The sequence below is a fragment of the Rosa chinensis genome, chromosome 4 (assembly GCF_002994745.2).
Source record: "Rosa chinensis cultivar Old Blush chromosome 4, RchiOBHm-V2, whole genome shotgun sequence".
Taxonomy (NCBI): Eukaryota; Viridiplantae; Streptophyta; class Magnoliopsida; order Rosales; family Rosaceae; genus Rosa; species Rosa chinensis.
Genome location: NC_037091.1, coordinates 56911469 through 56917907, shown reverse-complemented (window position 1 = coordinate 56917907; position 6439 = coordinate 56911469).

Sequence of the window (6439 nt, the reverse complement as noted above, 5' to 3'; positions counted from 1 at the left end):
TATGGATTGCTGCTTGCATCGGTTGAGATTGATATATATGTATGTGTGCGAGTGTGTGTGTATATATATATATATATATATATATCCTATAATGAGAAGTGTCTTAACGGTCCATTTTGGAATTTTATTGAATAGTATTAAATGAAAACAAATGAAAAATAAGAGAAAATGTTACAAACAGTACCCGAACTAAGGCTCATTCTTAACTTTAGTACCCGACTATGCAAAACTATCACTTTTTTTTTTTTGAGGTACCCCAAGTTTGAAGTCCGACCCAAGAATGGTACACGCCGTCCATCACGGCGTTAACTAGCTAACCACGTGGCATATTTTGGGGGCCCTCATGATTCGCCACGTAGCAAAGACTTAACTTTGTGATGGACGAAGTGTACCATTCTTGGGTCGAGCTTCAAACTTGGGGTACCAAAGTGATAGTTTTGCATAGTCGGGTACTGAAGTTAGGAGTTGGCCTTAGTTCTGGTACTGTTTGTAAAATTTTCTCCAAAAACAAATAAAAAAGACGAGGAAAGAAAACAAAATAGCACCAACCAAATATTCTGCGGCCAAAAAAGTAATGATTTTCGATATTTGGGAGTGTTGAGTGAAATACAAAAACTAACAGGTGTAATAGTATGGGAGAAATTTGGTACAACTAACATAATTGGCATGAAAGTTACTGTTATTGATTTCTGGGATAAAAATCTGTATAAACATGCATGTGTAGGGAAATGACAATTCATAAGTTCACTCATTGGATAAATGAGCATATTCACTATCTCTTGCGATTAACAAATGATAACTTTGTGTTAATGTTTAAGATTGAGCGGTAGCTTAATCTTTGTTAACGCTAGTCCAATGGGCGGACCACTACTTGCAACTTTCTCAGAGCTTCCGCTACCTGTCAAGTGAAATACAAATCTGCGTCAGAGGGAGACCGCGCTGGGCGATCTTCTCTTCTCTGATGCCTAAGTTAGTCAATGTATTTATGTTGGCAGAATAACAGTAGGTAAGTAGTAAATGCGTAATTAATGAGGAAAGAAGAGCAAACCTTTTATAGATGGGGAAGAGGTTGACATCTTCCATGTTTTCGATGTGGGACTGATGTGCTTCAGTTCCCAGCTTCTGATGCCATCTTGACGAGGCGCATCATAGGTGATTTGGGGGTGAGCCGGGGCTCAGGTGGTAGCCTGCTTGGTTGTGTTTCCGTAGGTCACCTCGCTGGTGGTAGCATGAGCGTGGCTCATTATAGCTAATTATGCTTGGCAAATGCTCATGTAAGTATGTGTAAGTACAAGTTCCCCAAGTCCCCAGTCAAGGAGGGCAATCCTGGTTGGGGAGTTGCCTAGCGGTTGAAGCGTTACTTCAGCTAGACTTGCAAAAGTATAATTAGCATCAGTGCGTTGTCAACCATAGATTTACTGAGCAAACGCTTTATACCCCTTCGGGTGGGCCCCTGCTAGGCCCCCCAGGGAGTCCCCCACTCCCCGGCTAAGATAGACCTCCATTTTGGCCAGTACATTGTTTGTTGAGGGGAAGCTGCGCTGAGCAGAGGGTTTTGGGTAGCGAGCCCAATCTTTGGTACCCTAGTGTCAGGGGTCAACGTGCCTGATCAGGGCTGTCGAAGACTGTTGACATGTCCCCTTACTTATCCCGGAGGGACATTGCTTGACTGCAACGCCGCGCGGCGTTCATTGTCAGAGTAAGGCGTTGCCTCGGGAAGCGCAGTTGACGGATATCCCTCCGCCGATTGAGAGCTGTTAGAAGCATCACAGGGATCTCTTTGTGAACTCGACGAGCAGTGTTGAGGTCAGCGGAGAGTATTCTGCTTGATGGACCACATGGAGAAGTTCTACTAGCGGCGTTGCTCTTAGCAGAGATTGTCTCGCTTGCAAGATGAAAAGGGAGAAATTCCACTAGCGGTGTTGCGCTTAGCGGAGACTGTCTCACTTGCAAGATGAAAATGGAGAAGTTCTGCTAGCGGTGTTGTGCTTTAGCGAAGACTGTCTAGCTTGTAAGATGAAAAAGGAGAAGTTCCGCTAGCGGTGTTGCGCTTTAGAGGAGACTGACTCACCTTTCACGATTTGTTACTTGCCTTTTCGATTTTTGCTTTGGCTAAACGCTTCGTCTGACGGTACCTGACACGTGGCCAGCATGTATTGGGCTAGCGTGTGGAATAACGTCTCTGCAGCACGCCCGTCTCCTCACCATTAATGCGAGTGATTATTGATTTTGTAACCGAGGCATAATCCGGAAAGTAAGTGCGATCGTGGGCCACGTGGACGGTTGTCGTGTGATGTCGTTTTTCAGCGGACGGCGGAGATTTGTTTGATGTTGACATAAAAGAGAGGGAAACCGAGTGGTTCAACACTTTGCATTTTGAACTGATATCGTCGTCTTCAAGCTACCCTCTGTTATCCTAGAAGAAGATTCTGCAATTCCGTGAAGTTGTCGATCTCCGGAGGACGAAGACCTCTTGCATCGAAGACGAGTGTCCTCGAGAGTACCTGAATTTTCATCTTCGAGGTTGGTATTCTAAACCCATCCCTATTTATTGGGTTTTTCGTTTGTCAGTTTTTGTGTTTGCTATTTGTATTGAGTTCTAGCAGTCCTTGTTGTGTTTGAGGGTCTAGACTGGGTTCTGGGGGTGGGTGTATGTGTTTGATCGGGGTTTGGGACTCATCTGTTAGCTACTTAGCTAGATGGTCGAATCTGGATTTTGGGTATGTACATACATATACATTTGCAAACATAATTAGCTATAATGGGCCACGCTCATTGTACCGCCAAAGGTACTAATTCCAACTAAAGGAATGACATGCAGACACACCGCCAGGCAGGCTACAGCCTCAGAGTCGGACCACCTCCAGATCACCGCCGACGCGCCGCCACGCTCCACGCCAAGATGGCATCAGAAGCTTCTGAAACTGGGAACTGAAGCATATCAGTCCCACATCGAAAACAAAGAGAAGATCAACCTCTTCCTCACCTATAAAAGGTTATCTCCTCTCTCCTCATTAATTACGCATTCAATACTTATCTACTGTTACTTTGTCAACACAAATACATTGACTAACTTAGGCATCGGAGAGCAGAAGATCGCCCGGCGCGGTCTCCCTCTGACGCCCATTGTATTTCACTTGACAGGTAACGGGAGCTTCGAGAACAACACAAGTACCGATCCGCCCACCGGATCAGCGTTAGCTAGGGTCCAGCTACCGTTGGACTCTTAAACGTTAACATTGGCGCCGTCTGTGGGAACCCTTGAACAAAAGGTCATCCCACTACAATCACCATGACTAACGGTAGCGGGGGAAACGCTGAGAGCAGGCAGAACAGCCCGCCATCCCCCAACCCTCCGACCCCGCGATCGGCGTTAACCGCACACTATTCACAACCCCGGCCAACCCCAGCGGTGAGGCAAATCCAGGCAGCAGCCGCCCATCAGGCCAAGATCTCGTCACCATGTACGAGCTAGCACTGGCGGATCTTCATGAGGCAAACAGAGAACGCGAGACGAAACGCAAGGAAAAGGCCGAAGCCCAAAGACATGTGGCTACGCTTATGACACGTTTCGAGGAACTAAAGAGGACTCTGGCAGCCACTGACCGCCCGGCACAGAGCGAGCAGTCACATAGCACCAGGCGTAGTTGACCCAGCACCAGCACATTGGTGCCAGGGCCGGTCGTACAGGTACAGGTTCCGCTGAACCCACCTGGGTTGTTGGAAATGGGACCGCCGCCCATACCTCAACTAATGTTAGAGCAGGTGGCGGAATCACTTCCGCACACCAACCGCTCGGAGGCCAGGGCGAGGACTGATGGTGATCGGCCGGTGCCGAGGCGCAGGCCATCCCAGCAGGTCATTCAGGACGATTCCGCCGACGATTCAACCGCCCAGCTATTGGAAAGGATGCACCAACTGGAGCAGAGGTTGATCCGGGCGGAGTCGGGCGTCCCAGCGCCAACTCGAAATCCGCTCTTCACTTCCAGACCCGGGCCCTTTTTCGCTACAATTCTGCAGGCTGTCAGACCAGCATATGCAAAAACCCCAAAGATGCCGCATTACGGCGGAATGTCCGATCCCTTCGTCCACATGGACACCTTCAAGAAGGTCACCAACAACAAGGGTTTCGACGACGCCACCTTATGCCATTTGTTCAGCGAAACGTTGGATGGTGAGGCAATGAACTGGTTCTTTGAGTGTCCGCCAGGTTCTGTCGGCTCATTCCATGCACTATCACACGCTTTCCTCTCCCGTTTCATCTTATTGTCCGCCGGGCATCACAACACAAGTTAGCTGTTCAGCGTTAAGCAGGGGGAGGACGAATCACTGAAGGCCTTCGTCACAAGGTGGCGGGCGGCAGCGTCTCAGTGCCGCGACCTAGACAAAACTATGGCATCAGCGGCCTTCAGGAAGGGACTTCTCAAGGGACCGTTCCTCTATCACCTCAACTACAGTCATCCCAATGAGACGTATGACCACGTCATGAGTGAGGCGGTCATTCACGCCCCGGCGGAATTCATCACATATGGAGAAACCCCACCACCACCAGCAACGCCAACAAAGTCAACACAATCGTCCTCCAGTCACCAGGAAACCGCTAACAAGACCCCCTCAGCACCGACAGCTGACAAGAAAAGGGAGTGGCAGCAGGGCCACCAGCAGAACAAGCGGCAGAAGGACCAGCATTACAACAGGGGAAACCGCCCAACCCATGGAGATAACCGCAACAAGCAGGCGGAGTCCTCGCAGCGGTATGCAATTTTCACTGTCTTAACGGCCTCGTATGAAGACATCTATAATCAGTGCAAGGATCATATTCCACCGCCACCCCCTCCAAAGTACCCAAAAACGGGTAAACCCAGGAACACCGGCAAGTGGTGCAAATACCACGAGGACAGCGGCCACAATACCAATAGCTGCAATGCTCTCAAAACGGCCATTGAGACCTTGTACCGTGACGGCAAGATGGAACAGTTCAGGGTGTGCCAACCACCACCAGTAATTGCCAACGTCGAGACCTTGGGCCGCATCAACACCATCGATGGCGGTGCTCCAATCACCAACATGTCTCACAGGGCAAGAAAGCGCTATGCACGCGCTAATCATCCGAAGGAAGTCTGAAACATCCGCTAGGAAAGATCCGCCAAACTCCCAAGATCAGGTTGGGAACCTATTACCTTCTCAGAGGAGGAGGAACGCGGAGTGCATTTACCCCATGATGACCCATTCTTGGTCGATGCCATTCTTGGCAAATTCTCAGTGGGGAGAATCTTAGTGGATAGCGGATCCGCTGTCAACGTTATCTTCAGCGGTTGCTACGACCATCTCAAGCGAAACAAAAAACTACTCCAGGATCACGAGCCACTGCTCAGCTTTTCCGGTGACGTCACACAACCGCTAGGGTCGAATTACATGCGCTTGGTTATTGGCACTAGTCCGTGCATGGCGGAGGTGCATACAGAGTTCATTATCGTCGACTGTTTCAGTTCATACAACGCCATCATTGGTCGACCAGCGCTTAACAAGCTTAAGTGCATCATTGCCGGGTACATGCTTCTCATGAATTTCCCCACACCCAACGGCACGAGCTGTGTGAGGGGAAGCCAGCAGCTGGCACGAGAATGTTATTCAACCACTATAGCGCGGTCAACGCGCCGCCATGAAATTCTGACGGTGGGTAATGAGGCACCGCCACCAAACATCTTTGAAGATCCTAGGGATGAGGAGGAGAAATATGTAAGGAAGGAGCCGGTCAACCCGGGCACGTCGTTAAAGGTTGTCTGCATCTCAGACGAACACCCTGAGCGGACAGTCCGCATAGGCGCCCAACTAGATCCAGAGGTGGAGGCAGAACTCACTCAATTCCTACGTGACAACGCCGCCGTCTTTGCATGGTCCTACGCAGACATGCCAGGTATCTCCCCTGAAATTATCACTCATAAGCTGACCATCAAACCCTCCTTTTACCCTATCAAGCAGAAGCGGAGGGCCTTTGATGAGGAAAAATACCGGGCAATCGGAGAGGATGTCGCCAAACTACGGGACATTGGGTTCATCCGCCAAGTCATCTATCCCCAGTGGATCTCAAATTTGGTAATGGTAAAAAAGCCCAGCGGCAAGTGGCGGATGTGCGTCGACTTCAAAAATCTCAACAAGGCATGCCCAAAGGATAGTTTCCCGCTACCTCGTATCGATCAGTTAGTCGATTCAACTGCCGGACACGAGCTCCTCAGCATGATGGACGCTTTCTCCGGATACAATCAGATCAGGATGCACCCCAGCGACCAAGAATGCACCACCTTCACCACTGACAAAGGCCTCTACTGCTACAATGTCATGCCTTTCGGTCTGAAGAACGCTGGTGCAACTTACCAGCGGTTGATGAACGCCATGTTCGCTGAGCATCTGGGCAAAATCATCGAGGTCTACGTGGACG